General features: G+C 36.7%; 2 long non-coding RNA genes across 6 annotated transcripts in view; one reads left to right on the top strand and one right to left on the bottom strand.

Moving 5' to 3' along the window:
* LOC118154594 (uncharacterized) overlaps positions 1-25,100 on the bottom strand; it is a 47,492-nt gene extending 22,392 nt beyond the window's left edge. The window contains exons 1-4 of the long non-coding RNA XR_004744688.3: positions 24,967-25,100; positions 19,021-19,100; positions 18,482-18,570; positions 18,272-18,378 (exon numbers count right to left, since the gene is read on the bottom strand). This is a non-coding gene — a long non-coding RNA (uncharacterized LOC118154594). The remainder of the gene's footprint in view (positions 1-18,271; positions 18,379-18,481; positions 18,571-19,020; positions 19,101-24,966) is intronic.
* LOC103793803 (uncharacterized) overlaps positions 7,460-26,797 on the top strand; it is a 129,921-nt gene continuing 110,583 nt past the window's right edge. For 4 of the 5 annotated variants that reach the window (XR_013518947.1, XR_013518945.1, XR_013518946.1 and 1 more), the window contains exon 1: positions 15,475-26,764. This is a non-coding gene — a long non-coding RNA (uncharacterized LOC103793803). Of the gene's footprint in view, positions 10,854-11,805; positions 26,765-26,797 lie in introns of those variants that run through there. The other variant, XR_013518948.1, reaches the window with a different exon arrangement.

Here is a 26,797-nt window from a genome sequence, read left to right as displayed (position 1 = left end):
CACATTTTCCCAGTCCAGTCTATCATCCATGGGCATTTGGGTTGGTTCCAGGTCTTTGCTATTGTAAACAGTGCTGCAATGAACATTTGTGTGCATGTGTCCCTATAGTAGAACGATTTGTAGTCTTTTGGATATATACCCAGTAATGGGATTGCTGGGTCAAATGGAATTTCTATTTCTAAGTCCTTGAGGGATCGCCACACTGTCTTCCACAATGGTTGAACTAATTTACACTCCCACCAACAGTGTAAAAGTGTTCCTTTTTCTCCACAGCCTCTCCAGCATCTGTTGTCTCCAGATTTTTTAATGATCGCCATTCTAACTGGCATGAGATGGTATCTCAGTGTGGTTTTGATTTGCATCTCTCTAATGACCAGTGATGATGAGCATTTTTTTATATGTTTGTTGGCCTCATGTATGTCTTCTTTTGTAAAGTGTCTGTTCATATCCTTTGCCCATTTTTGAATGGGCTTGTTTGTCTTTTTCCTGTAAATCTGTTTGAGTTCTTTGTAAATTCTGGATATCAGCCCTTCGTCAGATGGGTAAGCTACAAAAATTTTTTCCCATTCTGTTGGTTGCTGATTCACTCTAATGACTGTTTCTTTTGACGTGCAGAAGCTGTGGAGTTTGATTACGTCCCATTTGTTTATTTTGGCTTTTGCTGCCAATGCTTTTGGTGTTTTGGTCATGAAGTACTTGCCTACTCCTATGTCCTGATTGGTTTTTGCCTAGATTTTCTTCTAGGGTTTTATGGTGCCAGGTCTTATTTTTAAGTCTTTAATCCATCTGGAGTTAATTTTAGTGTAAGGTGTCAGGAAGGGGTCCAGTTTCTGCTTTCTGCACATTGCTAGCCAGTTTTCCTATCACCATTTATTAAACAGGGAATCCTTTCCCGATTGCTGGTTTTTGTCAGGTCTATCAAAGATTGTATGGTTGTAGATATGTTGTGTTGCCTCCAATGCCTCTGTTCTGTTCCATTGGTCTATATCTCTGTTTTGGTACCAGTACCATGCTGTTTTGATTACTGTAGCCTTGTAGTATAGTTTGAAGTCCAGTAGTGTGATGCCCCCCGCTATGTTCTTTTTGCTTAGAATTGACTTGGCTATGCAGGCTCTCTTTTTGTTCCATATGAAGTTCATGGTGGATTTTTCCAGTTCTGTGAAGAAAGTCAATGGCAGCTTGATGGATATAGCATTGATTCTGTAAATTACTTTGGGCAGTATAGCCATTTTCATGATATTGATTCTTCCTAATCATGAACATGGAATGTTTCTCCATCTGTTTGTGTCCTCTCTTATTTCGTTGAGCAGTGGTTTGTAGTTTTCCTTGAAGAGGTCCCTTGTGTTCCTTGTAAGTTGTATTCCTAGGTATTTTATTCTTTTCATAGCAATTGTGAATGGCAGTTCGTTCTTGATTTGGCTCTCTTTAAGTCTGTTACTGGTGTATAGGAATGCTTGTGATTTTTGCACATTGATTTTGTATCCTGAGACTTTGCTGAAGTTGCTTATCAGTTTCAGGAGTTTTGGGCTGAGACGCTGGGGTCTTCTAGGTATACTATCATGTCGTCTGCAAATAGAGACAATTTGGCTTCCACCTTTCCTGTTTGAATACCCTTTATTTCTTTTTCTTGCCTGATTGCTCTGGCTAGAACTTCTAGTACTATATTGAATAGGAGTGGTGAAAGAGGGCGTCCTTGTCTAGTGCCAGATTTCAAAGGGAATGCTTCCAGTTTTTGTCCATTCAGTATGATATTGGCTATTGGTTTGTCATAAATAGCTTTTATTACTTTGAGATACGTTCCATCGATACCGAGTTTATTGAGGGTTTTTAGCATAAAGGGCTGTTGAATTTTGTCAAATGCCTTCTCTGCGTCAATTGAGATAATCATGTGGTTTTTGTTTTTGGTTCTGTTTATGTGGTGAATTACGTTTATAGACTTGCATATGTTGAACCAGCCTTGCACCCCTGGGATGAATCCTACTTGATCATGATGGATAAGTTTTTTGATGTGCTGTTGTAGTCGGTTTGCCAGTATTTTATTGAAGATTTTTGCATCTATGTTCATCTCTTTTCTTGTTGAGTCTCTGCCAGGTTTTGGTATCAGGATGATGTTGGTCTCATAAAATGATTTGGGAAGGATTGCCTCCTTTTGGGAATAGTTTCAGAAGGAATGGTACCAGCTCCTCTTTCTGTGTCTGGTAGAATTCAGCTGTGAACCCATCCGGACCTGGGCTTTTTTTGTGTGGTAGGCTCTTAATTGCTGCCTTGACTTCAGACATTGTTATTGGTCTGTTCATAGTTTCAGCTTCCTCCTGCTTTAGGCCTGGGAGGACACAAGTGTCCAGGAATTTATCCATTTCTTCCAGGTTTACTAGTTTATGTGCATAGAGTTGTTTGTAATATTCTCTGATGATGGTTTGAATTTCTGTGGAATCTGTGGTGATTTCCTCTTTATTGTTTTTTTTATTGCATCTATTTGGTTGTTCTCTTTTTTCTTTTTTATCAGTCGTGCTAGTGGTCTATTTTGTTGATCTTTTCAAAAAACCAGCTCTTGGATTTATTGATTTTTTTGAAGTGTTTTTCGTGTCTCTATCTCCTTCAGTATTGCTCTGATCTTAGTTATTTCTTGTCTTCTGCTAGGTTTTGAGTTTTTTTGATCTTGCTCCTCTAGCTCTTTCAATTTTGATGATAGGGTGTCAATTTTGGATCTCTCCACTCTTCTTATGTGGGCACTTATTGCTATATATTTTCCTCTAGAGACTGCTTTAAATGTGTCCCAGAGATTCTGGCATGTTGTGTCTTCATTCTCATTGGTTTCGAAGAACTTCTTTATTTCTGCCTTCATTTCATTGTTTATCCAATCAACATTCAAGAGCCAGTTGTTGAGTTTCCATGACTCTGTGCGGTCTGAGTTTGTTTCTGAACTCTGAGTTCTAACTTGATTGCACTATGGTCTGAGAGACTGTTTGTTATGATTTCAGTTGTATTGCATTTGCTGAGGAGTGCTTTACTTCCTACTATGTGTCAATTTTAGAGTAGGTGTGATGTGGTGCTGAGAAGAATGTATATTCTGTGGATTCGGGGTGGAGAGTTCTGTAAATATCTATCAGGTTTGCTTGTTCCAGATCTGAGTTCAAGTCCTGGATATCCTTGTTAATTTTCTTCTGGTTGATCTGTCTAATATTGACAGTGGAGTGTTAAAGTCTCCCACTATTACTGTGTGGGAGTCTAAGTCTCTTTGTAAGTCATTAAGAACTTGCCTTATATATTTGGGTGCTCCTGTATTGGGTCCATATATATTTAGGATCGTTAGCTCTTCTTGTTGTATTGATCCTTTTACCATTATGTAATGACCTTCTTTGTCTCTTTTGATCTTTGTTGCTTAAAAGTCTATTTTATCAGGGATGAGAATTGCAACTCCTTTTTATTTTTCTCTTCATTTGCTTGGTAAATCTTCCTCCTTCCCTTTATTTTGAGCCTTTGTGTATCCTTGCATGTGAGATGGGTTTCCTGGATACAGCACACTGATGGGTTTTGGATTTTTATCCTATTTGCCAGTCTGTGTCTTTTGATTGGTGCATTTAGTCCATTTACATTTAGGGTTAATATTGTTATGTGTGAATTTGATGCTGCCATTTTGATGCTAGCTGGCTGTTTTGCTCATTAATTGATGCAGATTCTTCTTTTTGTTGATGCTGTTTAGCAATTGGTATGTTTTTGGAGTGGCTGGTACTGGTTGTTTCTTTCTATGTGTAGTGCCTCTTTCAGGAGCTCTTGTAAAGCAGGCCTGGTGGTGACAAAATCTCTGAGTACTTGCTTGTTCGCAAAGGATTTTATTTTTCCTTCAGTTATGAAGCTCAGTTTGGCTGGATATGAGATTCTGGGTTGAAAGTTCATTTCTTTAAGGATGTTGAATATTAGCCCCCACTCTCTTCTGGCTTGTAGAGTTTCTACCAAGAGATCTGCTGTGAGTCTGATGGGCTTCCCTTTGTGGGTGACCTGACCTTTCTTTCTGCCTGCTCTTTGTATTTTCTCCTTCATTTCAACCCTGGTGAATCTGACGATTATATGCCTTGGGGTTGCTCTTCTTGCGGAATATCTTTGTGGTGTTCTCTGTATTTCCTGGACTTTAATATTGGCCTGCCTTGCTAGGTTGGGGAAATTTTCCTGGATAATATCCTGAAGATTATTTTTCAGCTTGGATTCATTCTCTTTGTCACATTCTGGTACACCTATCAAACATAGGTTAGGTCTCTTCACATAGTCCCACATTTCTTGGAGACTTTTTTCATTCCTTTTTGTGCTTTTTCTCTAATCTTGGCTTATTGTTTAATTTCATTGAGTTGATCTTCGACTTCTGATATCCTTTCTTCTGCTTGGTCCATTCGGCTGTTGAAATTTGTGCATGCTTCACGAAGTTCTCGTGTTGTGTTTTTCAGATCCTTCAATTCATTCATATTCCTCTCTAAGTTGTCCATTCTTGTTATCATTTCCTCGAATCTTTTTTCAAGGTTCTTAGTTTCTTTGCATTGATTTAGAACATGTTCTTTTAGCTCACAGAAGTTTCTCATTATCCACCTTCTGAAGTCTGATTCCATCATTTCGTCACACTCATTCTCCATCCAGCTTTTTTTTCTTGCTGTTGAGGCGTTTTGGTCTTTTGTAGGAGGCGAGGTGTTTTGGTTTTGGGTGTTTTCCTCCTTTTTTGTGCTGGTTTCTTTCCATCTTTGTGGATTTATCCACCTGTCGTCTGAGTAGTTGCTGGCTTTTCGATTGGGTCTCTGAGTGTATGCCCAGATTGTTGATGCTGAAGTATTTCTGTTACTTAAGTTTTTTTTTTTTTTTTTTAACAGTCTAGCCCCTCTGCTGTAGGACTGCTGAGATCCACTCCAGTCCCTGCTACTGTAGGCTCTGCCCTGCTGCTGTGGGCTTCGCCCTGTTGCTGTGGGCTCCGCCCTTCTGTTTTGGGCTTTGTTCTGTTGCCCGTGGGCTCTGCCCTGCTGTTGTGGGCTCCACCCTGTTGGTGGAGTCTCTCTGTTATGGCGGGTTGCCTCGGCAATGGCAGACTGCGTCAGCAATGGGCGTGTACCTCAGTAGGGTTGGAATGCCTCGGTAGTGGCGGACGCCCCTTCCCCACGGAGCTGCACCTTCCTGTATTCAGCTGTGCCCACAGTGAAACTCTTAACCCCGAGCGTTTCGAATCACCGTTTTGTTTGTCCCTGTGGGGGTGGCACCTGCCGAGCCTGATCACCTGGCTCCCTGCCTCAGAGCCCTTTCTCTCTCTTTCTTTATTTTTTTTAAGTTGAACGAATGACTCTCTCCCAGGTGTTTTAATCGCCTGCTGGTAGGGCACCGGGATCCGTGTGATTTCCCGTGCAGGGGCCCACTGCACCGGCTCAAATGCCGCTTCCCGGGAATCTCCTCATCTGACTCACTGTCCAAGTCCCGTTTAATCAGATGGATATGCTAATCTGCCCTCCCAAGTCTCAGATTGCAGGTTTAACAGGGCACCCAGATCAGCGCATTTTGTGCAGGGTGCCACTGCACTGTGGTGCCCGAGTAACCCGAGAGGGCTGCGCTGGCTTCCCATGACTCTCCTACACCTGGGAATTTCCCCGTTCTGTGGGCAACAAAAATCCGTCTGGAAATGCAGCTAGGACTAACCCTCTGCGCCTTCAATGAGAGCTGCAATCCCTAGTTGTTCCTACCACGCCATCTTGGAAAACTCCCCTCTATATATTCTTTTAGATGCATTTTGTCATTGTTTTGCAAGTTCAGAACAAATCCCAATAAGATTTGTTTTGAATTCAGGATATTCTGGGTATTACAATATTCTGGAAAGGGGACTAGATTTTAATTTATTCTAAACTTTATGTCCTTTGGCAAACCTTAATTTTTTTCTTTATATACATTTAGTACTTTCCTTGTCAAATTTTTTCTATGTGTTTTATATTTTTCTGGTGATTGTGAATGAAATCTATCTCTAAATGGTCATTACATAAAGCACTGGATTTTTGTTAATGTAATTGTACTTGGGCTGTCAGTTTTTATTTTAATTTAAAATTTATTGTAAAACTGGACTTTGCAGTTATACAATAATAAAATCTACATGAAGGATAAATATTACTCTTCAATTAAGATAGTTATGCCCCCATTTTTTTCTATATGATATTGCCTTAATTGAATCTTCAGGAGGTTTAATATGTATATTTATATATATGTATGTATGTGTATGTATATATATACTTCATAATACTTTTCAGCGATATACATTTAGAACCTGCCATTTTGCTAGCCATGAAGGTTATCATATACTTAAGTGCAGTGTTAGATGCTTAATCTGCCATTTCCTATTTCATCTTCAAACTAGTACATGAAGAATGTATTGCTCATTTTATAGCTGAGCAAACTGAGTGCCAGAAAGATTAAGAAACTTGACTGTGCTTGGATAGCTAGAAAATGACAGATCAGGTATTATAACCTACCTCTGGCTTTAAACTACATGTAATACATGGATACTCAGTAAGTATTTTTGGACTGACCAAGCATGCAACTGATTGAATAGACAGATGGCTTCATGAACAAAAGACCTGGGATCAAATAGGACAAAAAGCACAAGAGATAGAAGCAAATTTTAGAAAATCTTTTATAGTTTTGTCCCTAAAAATGAAGAGATGGCGGCAAGAGAGAGAATACGGCTCAGTGGTATTTTTGAGATAGAAAAAAAATGGAATTTAAGGACAAATATCACATGACCTTATTCTTCTCAGTAAGGAAAGAAATAAAGTTGGAGTAAGGAGAATTAAATGATTTAATGAAGGGTTGAAGAGTAAAGACAGGAGAGATGGTTTGAAAAGCTATCATGAGAATGTTATTAGCAGTAAAGAAGATATTAATATAAGGATATCTGAGTAGATATTAGGATCCAGAAGGTGAAGTTTCAGAGTCTTGTTCAGTCTGGGCATCAGTTGGTGGTGCTTTGTCAGTTAACCAGAAATCACATGTTGGCCAAGGAGCTAAACAGAGGTTCAAAGATATTAAGGGGAGAAAGAACTTGAAATATGGGGTGCCCTGTATTATATATCCCTGAATCTGTGAACATATGCTTTGGTCCATTTTAAGCCCTGTTTATCTTTTTCTTTTCTTTTCTTTTTTTAAAAAAGGAATAGAAAAATTTGCCTAATGTACTATAAATAGTATAAAGTGATCTATACTCTTGGTTATTTGATATATATAACAAATAACTATACATATATCTACATACATATCTATGTATATATGTAGATCTATGTATATATGTAGATATATGTATAGTTATTTGTTATATATATGTAGATACATATATATCTACATATATAGGTAGATATATCTATACATATATACACACATATATATCTACATATATACATACATATATGTATATATGTATATAGATATATAGATGTATATATATCTATATGTGTATTTATGTATCTACATATACATATATATATATGTTACATAAAAAGAATATTCCAATGTTTACTCTTTTCCAGGAAAAGTAAACATGTAATATGTAACTTTTCCCTATGATCAATATGATATCTCAATCATTGGCTAGTTAACTTTCAACAGGATTTCTTATCTTGTCTGTCAGTCATTACTGAGTATGTCTGCTAGGTATTTAAGTTAGATTATAGTTCAGTAACACGGAAAACATTTTAAAATTAAGTAGTGGTATAAAATTTTACTATTATCAATTTACATGTTAATAGCAGTGATAGTCTATAATGCTTATATTATTTAAATCAGTATATCTAGTTTCATATTCAATATTTTTATTCTCTGTATTTCAGTTTTTGTGTTAAAGCAGGCTATTATGTTCTGCAAACAATGGGAAGGGTAACAGCAACCTCAAATTAAGAAAAGTCAAAGCAGAATAGATAGTTTTTTCTTTTTTTTTTTTTCGGAGTCTCCTTCTGTCCCCCAGGCTGGAGTGCAGTGGTGCAATCTTGGCTCATGGCAAGGTCTGCCTCTGTTTCAAGTGATTCTCTTGCCTCAGCATCCAGAGTATCTGGGACTACAGGCACATGCCACCATACCCAGCTTATTTTTTGTATTCTTAGTAGACATGGGGTTTTACCATGTTGGCCAGGATGGTCTCGATCTCCTGACCTTGTGATCCTCCTGCTGCAGCTTCCCAAAGTGCTGGGATTACAGGTGTGAGTCACCATGCCCTGCCATGACTAGGTTTTATGAAGCAACTCCACCTAGGCTATTGATAGAATGGAAACCACATGCCCAACAACACAATATGGCAGAATAAAGAATCAGCGGTTGGAAGATATGGACACTGAGAATGTTCTGATATTTCTGAGGAAATAGCATACTGTCTGCTTAGAAAATTCTCGGAATGTGTCAATTAAGTGAATTAGTCACTTATTCAATTTTCTCCCCCTAATGTATGCCTAGGAAAGATGATTCTGAAATTGTCAGCATGGTAACTATTTGTTGGTCAATTGTGAAGACTACCATGAAACTGGAATTGCGAAATCTACTACCAGTTGACTCTTTCTTGTTTTAGGAGGTTAAAATGTGTCAATCAAAGAGTATGATTAGTGGTTCCTATGTGTATTATTTTTGGTCCTCAATTCACAACAGAGATTATTATTTGCATCTTAGTTTCATTAGAATGTTGCACATATACTCACTTCTAAAGCATGTACATGTTATACAAACCATCTATATTTTAAGATCTTTTATGTTAACTAACATTGTCCTGTACCATAGTTGCTTTAGAAAATATTCACCAGTATTGCCAAAAATGGCATGCCAAAGATACGATGCATTTGTTAGAGGGATTTAAGTTGATTCCTCAACTACTCAGAAAAATATTCCAGCTGTTTAAATCAGAAAAAATCAAACCTAATTTACAAATTAGTGCATCATTTAAACCAAACCATTTTTGGTGCTTTTTACTCAAACAAAATATTTTTGTTTTTCTTGAGTTTTTCTTCTAAGCACTAATTTCTTCAGGCTGTTGTTAATTCACCTAAAAAGCAAATAACTAGCTTTAGCAGAGATTTCAGTAAAGAACTAGCAGATACATTAATGACTAATGATTAAAAAACTAAAATATTTTATAATGATATTATATGTAATTAAGATCTTTGGAAAAAAATAAATAATACTTATGATGCATTTAAAATTTTTAAATGGACTTAAGCATTAAGAATTGAGCACTAATTTGATATTTATATCAGTTATTATGTAGAAATTACATTTATGTTTTACAAAATATTATGGCTTTATTTTAATAAAATATGGCCACCTTGCTGTTTCAGGTTTATGTTCAGAAATTATGAACTTTTCCTATTCTTTTGAGGCTGTTACTAGCACTTAGAAACATAGTAAGTTATCAATTATTTGGAAGTAATAATTTAAGAAAAAAGTCTTATCAAGTTATAATTAGCTAAGGTAAAAATATGTTACTTTTGTTTTTGAATAATATAAAATAGACTTAAAAGTTTGTTATTAAAAGCTTGATTCTGTAACATTTATATATTGAAAGTATATTTATTTCACACTGATAGTGATGATCTATATCTGAAAATGCATAGTTACATTTTCTTAATATAGAAAGTTTGTTACTCTGCAATAAGAGAAAAAAATATATGTCCTTTGATCACTTTTCAAGATAATAAAGTTTTTGTCTGTTTGGATCATATAAAGCAATAAAAAGAAAAAAGGGATGGGGGTGCCAGGTTTCTTTGACCTTGAATTTGAAAATAAACGGGGCAATACATGATTAAAGACAAAACTTTGGTGATTCAAAATGTCCCATGAATGGTACCATGATGTTTGTGAGCTTTAGCATTTGCATACAATGTGTCCCTTGGTTGGGCTTCATGACCTGTTTTTACTTTTAGCTTTTACATTCCACAGGCCTAAAATTTCAGCAGGGACAGTGCTAATTAATTTATAATGTTGTTTTATGTTTCTGAACAAGGTACCTCGGTAATTAAGTGAAATATTTATGATGAATATAAAACAATGCAAATTTATTTGTTTGCCTGAAAGCTAACCTGTTATTTGTTTAATTGATCTTTTGAAAGATTCTTTAAATTGAATCATAGAATGAGGATGCATGATATTTAAAACAGTGACAGAGGTAATTCTATGAATTGATGCATTAGAATATATTGTTACATTGTAAGTCAGACAAAGGGTAATCATAAAACTTTGACCAAATTGATAAGTTCTTAGTTTCCCTTGAGGAAGAGAATGAACTATAGTGAGAGTGGATCAATAATATATTGCCAAAGGAAAATGTATAACTCACATATACCCTATAGTGCACAATCCAGTCCCCTGGTTTAATATTGTGTGTGTGACATTATAGAAATATAGAAAAGTCATAGCCCTGTTGCTGTTTTCTAATAAACTGCATAACCATTTTTTAATATAATGTATACTTAGTCTGGACTTATCTCCGTCTATATCAAATGACAAGATTGCTCTACTTTTAATGACAGCAAGTAAACTATACTTATTCTCCCAGTGTTGACTGACACAGTTTATGTTGTACTTCATGCAAATAAAATATCTTCATATTCACAGGTAAAGGATTGAAACACTTTCTTTCTTTGGAAACAAGGCCAAGTTTTTATCATCTTTAAGAAACAATAACTTAAAAAATTTGGTTAATACCACTGTCTCTTTTTTATGGTAATGATCATCAAAGTTACAATGAAAATAATGCAGAAACAAAACAAAACAATAAAAACTTTGATGTCAAACTGGAGGAAGAAAAAATTGTTCCAGCCAATGGGTTGCCTCTTTTCAAAGAAAAATAAGTCCTCTGGAGTTGCTAGGTAGGAAATGCACAGTCATACTGACTACTTTTTTCTTCATTATGGGATTATTATACAGTTTCTCACATTATGATACCTAGTATTGGAGCCTGTATGTTGACAGTGAATAGCATGGTATTAGGAATTATATGCTCGCAAATAATAATTAGAGCTTACATTTATTACGTTTATTATGTGTCAGGCACAAATCCTCATCATAATCCTATAGGGGTGAGTATTTTAACTCTGCCAAGGGTAAAATTGAGGCAAAGAAAAGTTAAGTACAAGGTCCAGTTTCAAATCCCTTCCAAATGAGGAAGCCAGATATATTAGTCTGTTCTCGTGATGCTAATAAAGACATACCAGAGATTAGGTAATTTATAGAGGAAAGAGGTTAAATAGACACATAGTTCCACTTGGCTGGGGAGGCCTCACAATCATGGCAGAAAGCAAAGGCAGAACAAAGTCACATCTCACATGGAGGCAAGCAAAGAGAGCATGTGCAGGGGAACTCCCCTTTATTAAACTATCAAGTCTCATGAGACTTATTCACCATCTTGAGAACAGCACAGGAAAGACCCACCCCTATGATTCACTTACTTCCTACTGGGTCCCTTCTGCAACATGTGGGAATTATGGGAGCTACCATTCAAGATGAGATTTGGGTGCGGGGATAGCCAAACCATATGAACAGATTAGAATCCAAATAATCTGCCCCTATAGCTTCATTATTTGCCACAAGACATCATTTGAAAAAATAAATCTGTTTCAGGTCTATTATCAAAACAAAGTAATGGGATAATTGCTAGCTTAGGCCTGTCTGGTAACCTCTAGCCACACAAGGCTATTTAATTTTAAATTTGGGTTAATTAAAATGAAATAAAATTAGAAAATTGTTTTCTTAATTACACTAGCCATAGCTCAAGTTCTTAATAGCCATATGTGACTAATGACTATCTTTTGGATAATACAGATATAGAACATTTCTATCAATGGAGAAAGTTCTACTGGATAGCACCAGCTGAGGCTAAGGACCTGAAAGAAGAGTGGGATATACAGATGGTATAAGAGTGTAAGATGCAAGCATTCCTCTTGTTGGGGTCAGTGTTTAAAAAGATCTGAGGCTGAGAAATTACAGATGTGTTTAATAACAGCACATGGTTCAAATGGATGAATAAAAGTGAAATTGGTCCAAAGAAGGTGGCTAAGACCATTTTGGAGAACACTTAGAATACTTGGTGAGGAGTTAATTTTAACCAGAGTCCACTGGGGATTTCAGATTTCACCTAGTAGGGTGCTGGGCTTCTGGCCTCAGCAATAGGCAGTTTCTTTTCCCACATTGTTTTATTTATGGGCATCACATGACTAGAACTACTACTACTTCTTCTTCTTCTTCTTCTTCTTCTTCTTCTTCTTCTTCTTCTTCTTCTTTTCTCTCTCTCTCTCTCTCTCACACACACACACACACACACACACACACACACACACACACACACAGACAATTTAAGACCTGGGAGTCATTGAAGTTTAAACATGGGCTCCTGTGCAAATAATGGATTCAAGGAATGGAGATTAGTATCCAGGTGATGTTTCAGAAGGTTATGCTAGGCATCCAGAGAGAGATAGCCAGAGAGAGAGAGAGAGAGACAGACAGAAACAGAGAGAAAGAAAGATCCAATATTAAGGCCCTTGCAGAGGAAATGTATGACTTGGCATCATCATTAAATTGAATGATTTTTTTGGGGAAAACACAGCCTTCTAAAACAGATATGGTTCTATTAATTTTTTACTTCAACAGTTGTCATCCATCACCTTAAACACAGTCAAAATTCCTTTGCATTTCCTGCAAGAACCTTCACCCCATCCCTATCTTTTTGGCCTTGACTTCATTCTTTCTCTGTTCTGAATATAGCTGGATATTTTACAATTTCTGGGATGTGCCAAGCTTTCTCAGACTCTGCTTTTAGTTCTTCCACTTAGAATTTTTTTTTTTTTCTGGCTGGCAGACTCTTCCTCTGCTTGAAGACCTGCCTAAAATGTGACCTTCTATTCATAGTCAGATTTATTGCATCTTTATTTGTTTCACCCTTTATTCATATTTTCTCTGTCAAGTTTTTGTGTTACTTCAGAATTGTTATTTTACTAAGGTTTATTTTCTCTCTCCCTGGCCTGACTGCGGGCTATGAGTAGCTGAGAGATCTTGGTGCTTAGCACAAAGTAAGCACTCAGATATTTTTCAGTTGCACTGAAACAGGAATAAAAAATACCTGAGAATTGAAACCTGCAGATTGAAGAACAAAGTTGACAATGAATCCGTTGCTGATGTTCCCTGATGCTACCTCTTTTATTGCCCTTCAATGAAATGCCTCTGTCTGTCTGAGGGCTCTGTCCTTAATCTCCCTTTGTGCTTTATTGTTAAGTGCCACATGAGATAAGCCAGGGACCGCAGGCTTGTCTGAGTTCAAAGCCAGGGTTTGTAATCACTGGACTCTACCACTGTATCTCTAGCTTGCCACCACTTGACTTGGACTTGGTTGGAACTGACCTATTCTGAGTCTGCTCACCAACCTATCAGCTATGCACAGTAAGGGGTGAATGCTGGTGATTAAAATGAGGTTACATTGTGGTTCTTGTAGCCACTGCTCATTTGTCTTCTACTTTCTCCCCTGAGATCTTGAATTATAAAAGTCATTTTGTTTAACTTGACAGTAGCCCTTAGTCATAAAAATGACATTGTGGGTCTAAAGCATCATCCCATTTAGGTGAGATGCTGGGCTGGGTTTGTAATACTGAGAAGAGGAAAAAAAAATCAGCAAGATAAATCATTTTAAGATTATAGTTCATTTAGGAGACATTTTTTACAAAGAAGGATTTCTAGAAATGTTTTACAGAGTTAGTTCAGAAGGAAAAATTAGGAAGTTTTTTTGGGTGGTAGGTATAGATTAATGAACTAAAATACCTAACCTACTTAGCACTCTGAATTTGGTTTTGAGGTAGAAGTCTTAGCTTTGCTATATGGTTTTTCTTTTCTTCCTGTTGTTCTCATGTCAGATACAGATAAAAGAAATGTGAACCTCTTGATGCAAAGTTGAGAGTAACATCACAATTCAGCAGCTTCTTCGAGCAGGAATTAGGTACCAAGCTCTAGTCCAAGTGCTATTGAGAGGGACCTCCAAATATGAGTAAAATATGATTCCTGCTTTGACTGAACTTAGTCTGTTGAGGGAGCCGTTCTGTCCCTGAATCTTAAACAACAAAGAATTGTGAGGGTGTGCGTATAACTCAAATAAAACCAATATTTATTCCTTAACTTTAGTCTTTACCATATGCTAAAATTTTAAAGATGAGGTCACACTGTGGGGATGTGGCTAAAAGAATTAGAAGCAGGACCTACTACTTGCAAGGACTATCACTAGAGAAGAGAATGTTAACTGAGAATGCCACAGAATATTCCAGTCTCTTTTTTGTTTGTTTGTTTGTTTGTTTTAACCAAGATTCTCTTGCCGGAACCCCACAGGTTTAGACTTAGGGAGCAGGTAAAAAGATGACTGTGAATTTGGGGATGGCAGTCTTATATGTGCGATACTCCAAAAAAGCATTTATTCACTTGCTTTATGCTTAGATATGGATGTCCATCAGTTTTCAATTAGTCAACATGCAAGCCTCTGCCAAGTGGACCAAAGTTCACAGTGTGCTCTGACGTAGTGTTACTAGGCAGGCCAGATTCTGCCCATTATGGGCAAAGGTGCCCCACATCTCAGGAGCCAGAGCAGCAAAATAGCACTATGTATTCTGGGAAAGGTTGCAGCCTACTTTGCATTCAGAAATTGAAGCTTTGCACTTGGGGGAAAAGATTCAAAGGAAACAAAACAGAATGAAATGGAAGCAAAATGTTGGCAAAACTCAAATTGCATTGGATTTATACTTATTGAATTTTTGAAGTAAGCTGACAAGAAAAATTACCTTCATTGCAAATCACTGAAGGGCTTTTCTATAGAATAAACACACTCACAGAGAAGAGCTAATTCAAAGGAAGCTTCAATATGTTAATATAATAATTAAGCAGTAAGGCACAACAGGTGGCCCATTTCCAAGTAGTGCAGCCTGCCTCAGGTGGAGTATAAGGTACCAGGCTGAAGGCTAAATGACTTTAACCACCTGAGATTGCCTATAATCATCTTAAAATATGATATGAAGTGTTGGAAGGTAGTTACCCATGCAAATAAGGGGAAGGAACCAAATTCCATGTATATTTTGGGCAGTCTTTAGGAGTTGAGTTATTGGAATCAGTCTGAAAACTTGGAAACTTAAGTGCCTTTAATTGGAGTCTACATTTTCCTGTGTTTTTGGTGGTCTTTTTTTCTTTCTGTGTATCTCATTCTCTCATCCTTTTATTTGAAACTTCCTCAGGGCAAAATTATTTTTTTGTTTGAAAAACTTGTCCATGTCATTTGGTTTATGAGTTATGTGTGTGCATAAGTGGTTTTTGCTTAAGTAGCTAATCAGCTTGGTACTTTGGTAGCTTCGTTTATCATGAAACAGATTAGAACAGTCTTTCTTAAACTTTACTGGGCTCAGTATTGTCTGGGATCTTATGACGCAGACTCTGATTCAGTAAGTATGGGGTGGAGCCTGAGATCTTGCATTTCTAAAAAGCTCCCTAGAGATTACAATGTAAACAGCAAAGTCTGTTATGTTTTTTAAATATCAGGGAGCCCTGTGATGATAGGAATGATAGGAATAGGGCTGTTAGGAATAGAAGGGAGGTGAAAAGACCAATGTTTTGAAGCAGTTGACTTTATTTTCTGCTTTTTGATTATTAATCTTATAAGGAAGAAATGACAGAAAATGAACCATGAGCTTGCTGGGGATTTATAGATAAACATATTTGTCTTATTTTGAGTCTGGTTGATACAGTTGAAGACAAGAGAATTCCATTTTGATACAAGTGTCACCAGAATGTCTCAAGCCAGTGGTGTATTACTACTTTGGGGCTCTGTTGGCAGTTCAAGTTTTGTTCAGGTAAGTGTTGACTAGAAATAGATCAAGAGAAGGTGAAACCTCTGCTTTTAACTAATTGGCCAGAATGGATTTTGTACATGGCTGCTGTCTGCAGACACTTGATGCTCTTCTGCCTTGTGGTGCTCTGTTAAACCTAAGGATTTCTTTGGATTCTACAAGTATTGTGAACGTGAGTTCTAGAAATCCACAGTAAATGAAACTGGTAAGAAAAATGAGACAAATGCAACTTTCCTGAATTCCTCATAAATGGAAACAAATGATGTTTCCCTTTGTCTGTTTATTTTGTTTTGTTTTTGTTTTTCCAAACAAGAAATGTCCGGGAGGGGAAGTGCTAAGTATCCTGAGCACTCAATGGGAAGCATTCTGAATCTCCAGCTTCTCACTGTGGCAATGTGGAATGCTGAATATTTATTTAGCACTAGCAATGGGTCTGTCAACGGAAAGTCCTAAGGAGGAATGATTCTTTCCTGTGGTGCTTTAAAAAATTTAATTGGCTTCTATTTTCAAGTTGACTCCAACCTCAATTGTGTTTCCTTAAAGCAGCAACAAGTATCTGGGAAACTAAATTGTGGTCTCCCATATTTGCTAACTGACTCTCAGAAATATTTCTAGGTGTTCTTTATCCTCTTTGCATCTGCTTGGTTAACTTCCTTGTTATTTTTCCTCTCATGGGTTATTGTCCTTGCAAGTGGTGGAGAATTCCAGGGAATGTTGTTCCCACCGTAGTCCATGAGAATGACACTCCCATGGAATTGTGCAGGCTACAGACTCTGTAGCCCTACACAAGGGCACTCTCCCTAATGGTGGCCTTTACCTTTTTAAGAGTGACCCTTGAACACTTTCCCTAAGGTTGTTACTATACAACTTACAAAAATTAATGCTTAATTAGCTCTCCATTCCCTTCAGGCCAAATACCTTCACATTGCAGGCAATCCTGGTCCTAATGACACTTGTAGTTTCATCTTCTGCCATCCTACCCAAGTCTAAGGTACGGGATTTCTAACCTGGCCCACACCTCTTCCTTTGCAAATCATTTCTCCAGCTGGGAACTTTAATCAAATGTATCTTTCTCTAGGATCCTTCTCTAATGTTTCTGAACAAAATTAATTGCCCATTTTATTTTGTTCCTCCATATTCTCCCCATTCATGCCTATATATCTGATTACATTGTATTGAAATTATATTTGTGGCTATTGTCCCTAAAAGCCAGTTCTATTTTTAATTTTCTCTTTTTGTAGGCCCAGAAGACAATTTGGCTTTGACATCTGACTTCTGAAGGTTGTCTTCACTAATCAGGCCAGTTAGTAGGTTGGGATTCCTTTCCTTACTTGACTCTTCTGCAGCTGACATTCTCTTATTCTGCATGGTGGGCTGCTGAGGGCAGCATTCTCAGAGAAAGGACAAAAAACAGGATATAGGACTGCTGTGACCCATTATCACAGCCTCCCCCTAAATCTTTCAAGTCCTCAAAGGTCATGTGACTTGGTACACGCCACATAATCACTATTATTGGTTATTTTGATGAGAATAATAATGCTCACATTTACTGAAGATAAGTTGTTAATACCAGGTATTAAGTATTTTTATGCATAATCTTCTTTAATCCTCATCCAGCCCCAGAGGCAAATATACCATGAAGCTAATGAAGTTTAAATTTCAAGGCTATTCACTTACAAGGACCCCTCCCAATGCTCTGTTTTTTAGTTCTCATTAAGAAAAAAAGGAGTATAATTCTGTTTCTCATTCTAAATGAACATTCTCTTCCATACCTAATTTCCTATTAATAATTTTGTATATACCTGTATTTTTTTCCTAAAAAGGCTTCTTCAAATGGCATAAGCCCCAAGTCCCACCAAACTAGATCTACCTTGCTTGGCTCTGTATATAGGGGTCTCCATACCCCAGGCCATGAACCGGTACCAGTCTGTGGCCTTTTAGGAACCAGGTTGCACAGCAGGAATGAGCAGAGGTGGGTGGGGTGGGCATTACCGCCTGAGCTCTGCCTCATGTCAGCCCATGGCTGCATTAGATTCTCATAGAAGTGCAAACCCTACTGTGAACTGTTCATGTGAGGAGTCTAGGGTGCACATTCCTTATGAGAATCTAATGTCTGATGATCTTCTGAGGTGGAGCAGTTTTACCATGAAGCCATCTGCTCTGGTCCATGGAAAAATCATCTTCTACAAAACTGGCCCCTGGTGTCAAAAAGGTTGGAGACCACTGCTCTGTGAGGTAGATACTATAAAACATCTATAAAATACCAAAAGTGTGTGTCTAGAAAAATTAATCAGAAAATGCAGGGTTGTATTATTGCAAAATTAATGAAAATAATGCTTTTTAGTTGGCCTGTTCTGTCACAAAAAGCAAAAAACTTGAGATGTTGAGATGTATATTAGAACAAGTGACCATATACTGACCTGAAAGAGTCTCAAGTGACCACAAGCAATCACTTATGCAACGCCAACCTTGTTTGACGAGCCTTCATTTGAGAATGGGAACTGGGTGACGACTGTTGACTAATCACCTACAAATGTAATGAAATATGATTTTTCATTTTACCAGAGTTTTACCTATTATGTGTGCTTATTTTGTATGTAATAACTAAGAATCAGAGAAGTTAAAATTACATAGTTAGTGATTAAGCTCAGATGAACACACATCTCTCTCTGGCATGTAAACTGAAGTCTGTCTCTATGTTTGCAGGTTGATTCAATATCTGAAATACAAGTGAATAGAGAACATAAAGATTGACTTCCTTCCAGTCTCTTTTGTTGCTTGCTTTAGAATGTCCTTATCCTAACTCTCTCCTCATGATAACCTGTTGAAGGTCATGGTGAAGAGGTTGAGACCTGTCTGACAACTTTTTTTACTCCCATGATCCTGTTTCAAACTTCCATTAAGACTTTGGAATTGGACTTGCTCATTTAATTATTGTAAGCCACGTTTCCAAAATTTATTAAAAATAAGACTTTGACCCATCTGGAGTCTGGCCTCCCCTGTCCTGATGCATGCTACAATTCTTTTGCTTTCTATTGTTTAGCCTGAGGCCTTTGGTCCTTTCTGTTTCCCTCCACTATTTTTCACCCTAGCTTTGCTTTGTAGGTTCTCTCCACAATGAATTTCTTTGACCTGGTTTCTGGAATATGACCTTGAAACTTCTTCTTACCCAAACACACATCTCTCTATAGCATCTTCATGGGCATCCTTTAACAGGAAGGAACTAGTAAAACTCATCTTTGGCAAGACCTGTGACACAAATTAGGTATAAATTAAAATATAGTAGGATTTTTTACCAGGAATAAGGCATTCCCTTTATGGATATCTCTTCTAAACCATAAATTAAACAGCCACCAATGAAAAAAATATTTCTTCTCAACCTTGTCTTGAAAAATCTAATATCTATGTCAGCACAGAGGCATTTTCTTTTCAGATAAACATTAATTGCCCTGAATTTTGATAAGTTTAATATTTTGATGGAAATAATCCTCAAATGTTATTTCTTTTCTGTCTTCTTTGGTGTGCTACACTGAAGAAACTTTTCTAACAATTTCTTAGTGACTCAGGATCACCACAGTGAACATCAGCTACCTTGTCTAGCAAAAACTTAAGAGATCCTCTTGCTATAGGGCATCTCTGTGTTAATGCAGAACAAAATATTTGTCGCTCATATTTATTGTATTGGTGTTCACACTTAGACTAGTGATTGAAGCTCCTAAACGAAATGACCCTAAAGTGCTATGCAACCAGTTGATATCACTGTTTTGTCTAATTTCTTCATCTTTTCTGAAGCTGTCAGCTGTTGTTTCTTGCTTTCCTCAGTAAGCCTGCCCTTAACAAAGGTTAGTCCTCTTCATCTAGAACAGCAGTTAACAGAAGCAACTTTGTCCCTTAGGGCACACTTTGTAAGTATGGAGACATTTTAAATTATCACTGTTTAATGGTGGGGAGGACATTACTGGCATCTAGTGGGTGGAGGTCAAGAATGCTGCTAAACCTCTGACAATGTGAAAGTCAGACCTCCACAACAGAGATTTATCTGGGTCAAAATGACAGTATTGCCAGGTTGACAAATACTGTTCTAGGATTATGGAAAAGTAAATAAATTCTAAAGGAAGACCCAGGAGGTTTGTTTAATGCTATTTTTAAAAAGTGTATAAAGGTGGCCCATGGTCATTGTGAAGGTCAGGGCCTAGTAGCTTCATTCATTTACTTCTGAAGAACAAACATGTTCTTGTGCATTGAGGACATTTGACCTCCAGCTGAATGAAGCATTAGTATTTGTCCTTAAGTTAACATTTTCAATACCTGTGTGCACATACAAACTACTTTCCTTTAAAGAAGATAAGGTTGCTTTTTTTTTTTCCTCTTCTGTTATTAGGTGGCTCAAATGTCATTGCTACATTAAAGAATATATCATTCCAGTATAAACACCATAGATTATATGTAGTATGTTTCAAATTTCAATTTAAAACTACTTTTATGCTGACAGCAACCTAATTATTTAAATTGTAAGTTATTTTTTCATGTTGTGATTTGATAGTATGAAATTGGTGGACTGCTTACCAAATCCTCCCTACTTTTTTAAGCCACATTCTTTGGGAACATTATTTTGGCCTACAAAGGTATAAAATGTAAAACGTCTATAGTGACATAGGTACTTTAAAAGGATATTCTATTGAAAGTTAATTGGTTGTAATCTTTTTATTCTTCATCCCTTCTCATAGGTTTTCCAATAGTTAGAGGTCACTGACCCTGAGGAGAATTTTGCTGCCTAAGGTTTGGGCCTGCCTGAACTCTACAAAGTGCACAAGTTCTGACCTGTTCACATAATGGTTTTCAACTTAGGATATAACTCTTTTTTTTTCAGTTGTAGAATAAAGACAAATTGCATTTTCTCAACTCCAGTCTAAATTCAGTGAAAAGTTATTGTGCTTTACTAGTTTGGGAAGAATAATTATATTATTTGAATTACTTTACACAGAGATGTAAATCATTTTCTATAATAATATATAGCATATATCTTACCAGATATCAATATATAGCAATGCACAAGATAGGGAAATACTTTTTTTAACAATGCATATTTGGCTAATTTGACTTAATTCCCATGCATTTTATCAATTATGTACATTTATTTAATGCATGAAAAGTGTAACAATTAATATTGAAGTGTAAATGAGTATGCATGTTCTTCCACTGTTTTATTCAAATGCGATGTGCCAAAATCAATTTGATATGAAATTCAGAGTGATAGATGAGAGTGATAAATTTAAGGGATGCACAGTACAATATGGAATTTTGTCAATCTCTAAGTTGCATTTCAAAAAAAAGTATATTACTTTTAATTATAGGGATCTCTTTCCAATCTTGATGCAATGAAATTGGTCAGATACTAAATGGGGGTGATACATTCAGAGAGAAAACTTAACCTATATAAACTGACTTTTGTGCAAATATTCATGCTATTTTGCTTGTTCATATGAAATTTAATGAAATTCTGAAAGAAAAAGTGATCCAATAAAACTTCAAATAATTTTTCAGAATTCTGGCTAGTTTTAAAAACTTACTGTTTCATAAGCATGTTTTCTAAGTTTTTATTTTCCTTTGGAAATTTACTGTAAAATTTTGCTCATATTTAAGATTTTTTAAAGGCTGCCTCAGTATTTTTGAATATTGTTTATTGTCATTTTTAAATGAAAACTGTTTCTTATTTGTCGTGACATTTATAATTTTAAAATAAGAAACAAATTATGTTTCTTGAGGTCTTAGAAATCATATTGTTGAATATAATAATACCATTGTTGAGTCCGCTAAGAACTAAGCAAAAGTAGAGAAAGGGTACAAGATCGTTCAGTATGATCTCTCCTCTGCTTAATATATCAAATTGCAGTTGCATATTAATAAAGTATTTTTAACTTAGAAAATATAAAGGTTTCATTTGAAAAGAAAATTGTCATTTTTGTCTGCTGAATTTTTTTTTTTTTCCAGACTGAGTCTTGCTGTGTCACCCAGGCTGGAGTGCAGTGGCACGATCTCGGCTTACTGCAACCTCTGCCTCCTGGGTTCAAGCAGTTCTGTCTCACCCTCCCGAGTAGCTGGTACTACAGGCATGCACTCCCACACCCGGCTAATATTTGTTATTTTTAGTAAAGATGGGTTTCACAGTATTGGTCAGGCTGGTCTCAAACTCCTGACCTCAGTTGATCCACCAGCCTCGGCTTCCCAAAGTGCTGGGATTACAGGTGTAAGCCACCATGTCTGGCTGAAAATATTTCTAAAGATGAACTTTTCTGAAAAGATTAAAGAAGAATAAAAATAATTGATTGTTTTAAAATTCATTTTTAGAGAAAAAATGCATATTGTCTCACATGAAAGTTTTTCTTAGAAAATTGTACTTATATCTCAAAAATTATTCTTGTATGGAAACATTAACATATAAAGTATTAATACATGTAAAGTTTTCTTATAATTGTAGAGCCCAGTTTATTTTAAATAACTTTTCTTAAAATCCCACTCATCTTTATATACATTTTTAAGCAGTCAAAAACAAGACAATATTTCTTGGAACAAAGCTAGAATACAGCTAGTTAAACTCAGCTCATACTGTGAATTAGACTTATTCCCAAAAGTGTCAAAATACAAAGTGCTGATATTTTAATGTGATGGTCAAAATCTTTGATCATCATTTGACTTTTCTATTCCCCTTTTCCTGATACATGTCTCTTTAACCACATATTTTGCTAATTTTTACACAGAAAAAAAACAGTTCTTTTTTCTAACTCTTCACTGTCACCAAGAAAGATATATCTAAATTTAACATAGCTAGAAAATATTGATATGAAATTAAAATACCATATTCTCTATTTATTCAAGTGATTTAGAACTTTCTCATTTTCTCACTACACTTAGATTTCACATTAGATAGATGGGGAGTCAATCTCTTTTAATTGTTCCTTTCAGTACTATAAGATGCAGATTGTCTGAGATAAGTTCTGAGCATGTGTTTCCACACAGGGCTTACCAAAAGTTTAAGATTCAGCCTAAAGAGTACAAATTTAGATGCCTTTATTAACTATAGCTGCAAACTCCACTGTGTAAAGTGAGTGCATTGCACATCTAGAAAAATCTGCTCTGAGCTTCCCTAAGACGATGCTGAAATGTTGCATTATAAATTCCAAAATAATTAATGAAGAACAACACTGGAGATGAAATGTATATGTGTGTGTATCACAGCTAACATGGCAACTGGAATACAAAGCCTTTTTTCTCACATTTTGCCAGCCATAGCATAAGCTTCCCACAGAGGATGGGGATTAACAGCCTATCTCCTTTGGGGTGGGGGGAGTTTGAGATGAATAAAATGTAGAATCTGCAAATGGAGCTCTGAAATAATGTAGTTAAAGTTACATATGTAGTCTATTATGGTAACTGGGAACATGTGTGTCATAATGTTGGGCAAACCTATTCTAAAAATGGGAGAGAATAGAACAAAAACTGACCCCCAAATTCTGCTCAAGCCCCATCATCCAAATGAGACTTTTAGGAAAGATTTGATAAGGTATCACCTTCCACCGTCAACCAAGCATATCCCTACCTTTTCTACCCATCTGCACTTAGCTCTCCCACTTTTTGGATATAGTTTTCAATTTTCAATTTGAATGACTAATTTTCCCTATCATGCTGGAGTGCCAGTGTGTCTTTAAGTACTAGACTTTTCCAAACCCACGGATATCTTTAAATATCATGATCTTGAAATATTTCCCAAGAAGAAATGAAGGAAATGCTCTGACACAAGGACCTGAGAGAATCTAGGGGATTGGCAGACATCAAGTCAAAAGCCTTAGATTTAAGGAGACCTGACCATGCATTTGGCATCTTGATCACTTACATCACTGGTTAAAACCTCTGATGCTGTTTGTGTTCAGGTATTCGGAGGCCTTTCTGAAATCATTTGAGAGGGAACATAATGGGCAAAGGGGAATAAGCACACATGTGAAAATGATAGCTCAGTTCCATCTAAAGAGTGAGGAAGTGCAGAGTAGAAAATAAGTGTTGAAAAATTAGAGCACAGAAGTTTAATTAGACCAAGTACTCAAAGAAGGAAGGAAGCAAACGTTTTAAAAATCTGAGTGGGAGAAAACATGGCAGATTGTACACGTTCTGAGTACGGAGGCACTGATATAATGAAGTTAATTTGAAATTTGTCCAAATTTATTGACACTTTTGGGGTCTTCTGTTACTTTTTATTTTTCTCTCATTGATTTGATGATTTTGTTTGTTTAGACTTTTATTGATTTCTATTTATTATTCATCCTAGGATGTGAACATGTCTTGATACAATATACTTAAAAAAATTGTCATTAACCTCTTATTGGTGCTTTTGTAAACTGCTGTGTTTTAACTTCGGTTTTTGGGCACACCACCCCTATTAATTCGTTAGGGATTCCAGAATGCTGGCTCATCAGCGGAAGTGCTTTTGAATTGAGAGGAGTAGGGTGACAAAAGGCAAAAGTATAGTCTGTAGTCAGTGTTTAGGTAGAAAGTTAGGTAGATGGTGAGCACATGATACTCTGGGATTGTTCTCCCTGTCACATGCTTCTCAAAAAGATAGAGAAGAATAGGCAAATCACTACCTCTCCTCCTTCCTTACATTGCTACCCCAATAGCTCTAACAGACATGGAAATTTACAGGATAAATGCCAGGTAATACTTGCCAAGAGAAAAAAATAGAATTTCTAACTTTAAATCCAACTGGTTACTATGCCTTGCCAATCGTTTCTCTGAAATATCTTTATAGCATTTTTTATCTCTGTCATTCTTGTAGCTAAGTGCAGGCTTCCTTAACTTCCTACTCGCCATTTCCACTGCTTCTTTCTGCTACAGTAGTCCCCTTTCTTTGCTTCTTTGCCTCTTCTTGTTTTAATTCACTTTATGAACATTTGCCAATTTAATATTCCCATGAAACCTCTTCTGCAATGTAAAATGTCATATCCTTTCTCAAAAGTTTCAAAACTTTAACTAAACATCCTTTAGTGGATACTCTCAGTGCCCTCTCCTGATTTGGTTCTACTTCTTTTTTTTTTTTTTTTTTTTTTTTTAAAAACAAACTTACCTCCTAAATGCTTACTTTTAGGCTCCCTTTTTCTAGCCAAATCGCTCCACTCTTTTCCAAACCCAATTCAGTGTCTCTCTCTCTCTCTCACCGTTGTTTTTTCTGGTCCTAGTCCTAATAAGCTTGCCTCCTCTGCTGTCTTGCATTCCGTGGGATTGTGATGTTCCAAGACACTATGTTCCATGAAGTCTTCCCTGATCCTTCCACTGAAGGAATCAATATTGAAATTTTTATATTTGTATATATTTGATGGCACATTTTTTTTCCTTTTATTTTTTTTAAGAGATAGAGTCTTGCTCTGTCACCCAGACTGGAGTGCAGTGGTGTGAGTATGGCTCACTGCAATCTCGACCTCCAGGGCTTAAGTGATCCTTCCACCTCAGCCTCCCAAGTAGCTGAGACCACAGGCTTGTGCTACCATGTCTGGCTAATATTTATTCTTTTTTTTAGAGACAGGGTCATCCTGTGTTGCTTAGGCTAATCTCAAACTCATGGGCTCACCATTCCTACCACATCAACCTCTCAAAGTGCTGGGATTTCAGGCATGAGCTTCTGCGCCCAGGCCGAACTCTTAACTTATGATATAGATCACATATACATCAGTGTGTGAATCTGCATTTTTATCTGCATCTATATCTGATGCATCTTTCTTTTTTTTTGTTTTTGAGACAGAGTTTTGCTCTTGTTACCCAGGCTGGAGTGCAATGGCACAATCTCGGCTCACCGCAACCTCCGCCTCCTGGGTTCAGGCAATTCTCCTGCCTCAGCCTCCCGAGTAGCTGGGATTACAGGCGTGCGCCACCATGCCCAGCTAATTTTTGTACTTTTAGTAGAGACGGGGTTTCACCATGTTGACCAGGATGGTCTCGATCTCTTGACCTCGTGATCCACCCGCCTCGGCCTCCCAAAGTGCTGGGATTACAGGCTTGAGCCACCGCGCCCGGCCCTGATGCATCTTTCTTAGCTCCATTATTCAATCCATGATCCTTAAGTGCATGGTTTGGCTAATATTTATCTTTATATTCATATGACTCCTAGCACACTGTGTGACTCATAAAAGCTTTCAAATATCTGTAGCATGGGTTAATAATATGCTTAAGAGCTTTCATCAATTGTTCGAGGTGAAATTAATGTTACTTGCAGTTGTATGTAGTAAGAGAAACAACTGGTCATTTTAATATCATGTAGATGAAAAAAATGAAAAAGTAAATATTTATACCATGTAATCACACAAGATATTTATAGCTAGTAGGTACTCAAATAATTAAGGACCAATGAATTTGGCTTTAGTTAGCTGACTTAACACCACTCTTCCCCCTTTTTATATAAATGGAGACTAAAATTTTCATAAATGGTAATCATTTTGTCCTATTGAAAATATATTTGAGTCTATGCTTGTCAAAATGAACGTTTGAAAAATGTTTTCTAAAATGAGGCAATGATGTCTTTCACATGAATAGATGTCAAAAAACAGATACGGCTAATTTTGTGATTTATTTCACAGGTTAAAAACTATTTTCATGTATATTTGTTGATTAATTTATTTTTCCAATTAACACTATGAGATGTGTGAAATTAATTTATTTTACATGCCAGGCACAGTGGCTCATACCTGTACTCCCACTACTTTGGGAGGCCAAGGTGGGTGGATCACCTGGAGTCAGGAGTTCAAGACCAACCTGGTCAACATGGTGAAATCCTGTCTCTACTAAAAATACAAAAAATTAGCCAGGTGTGGTGTAGGCACCTGTAACCCCAGCTACTTGAGAGGAGAATTGCTTGAAATCAAGAGGCAGAGGTGAGTATAATCTTTTAGAACATGGATATATCC

This window comes from Callithrix jacchus, chromosome 6 (genome assembly GCF_049354715.1).
Source record: "Callithrix jacchus isolate 240 chromosome 6, calJac240_pri, whole genome shotgun sequence".
Taxonomy (NCBI): domain Eukaryota; kingdom Metazoa; phylum Chordata; class Mammalia; order Primates; family Cebidae; genus Callithrix; species Callithrix jacchus.
The sequence above is the reverse complement of the archived record's forward strand: the minus strand, read 5'-3'. Positions and strand labels throughout refer to the sequence as shown.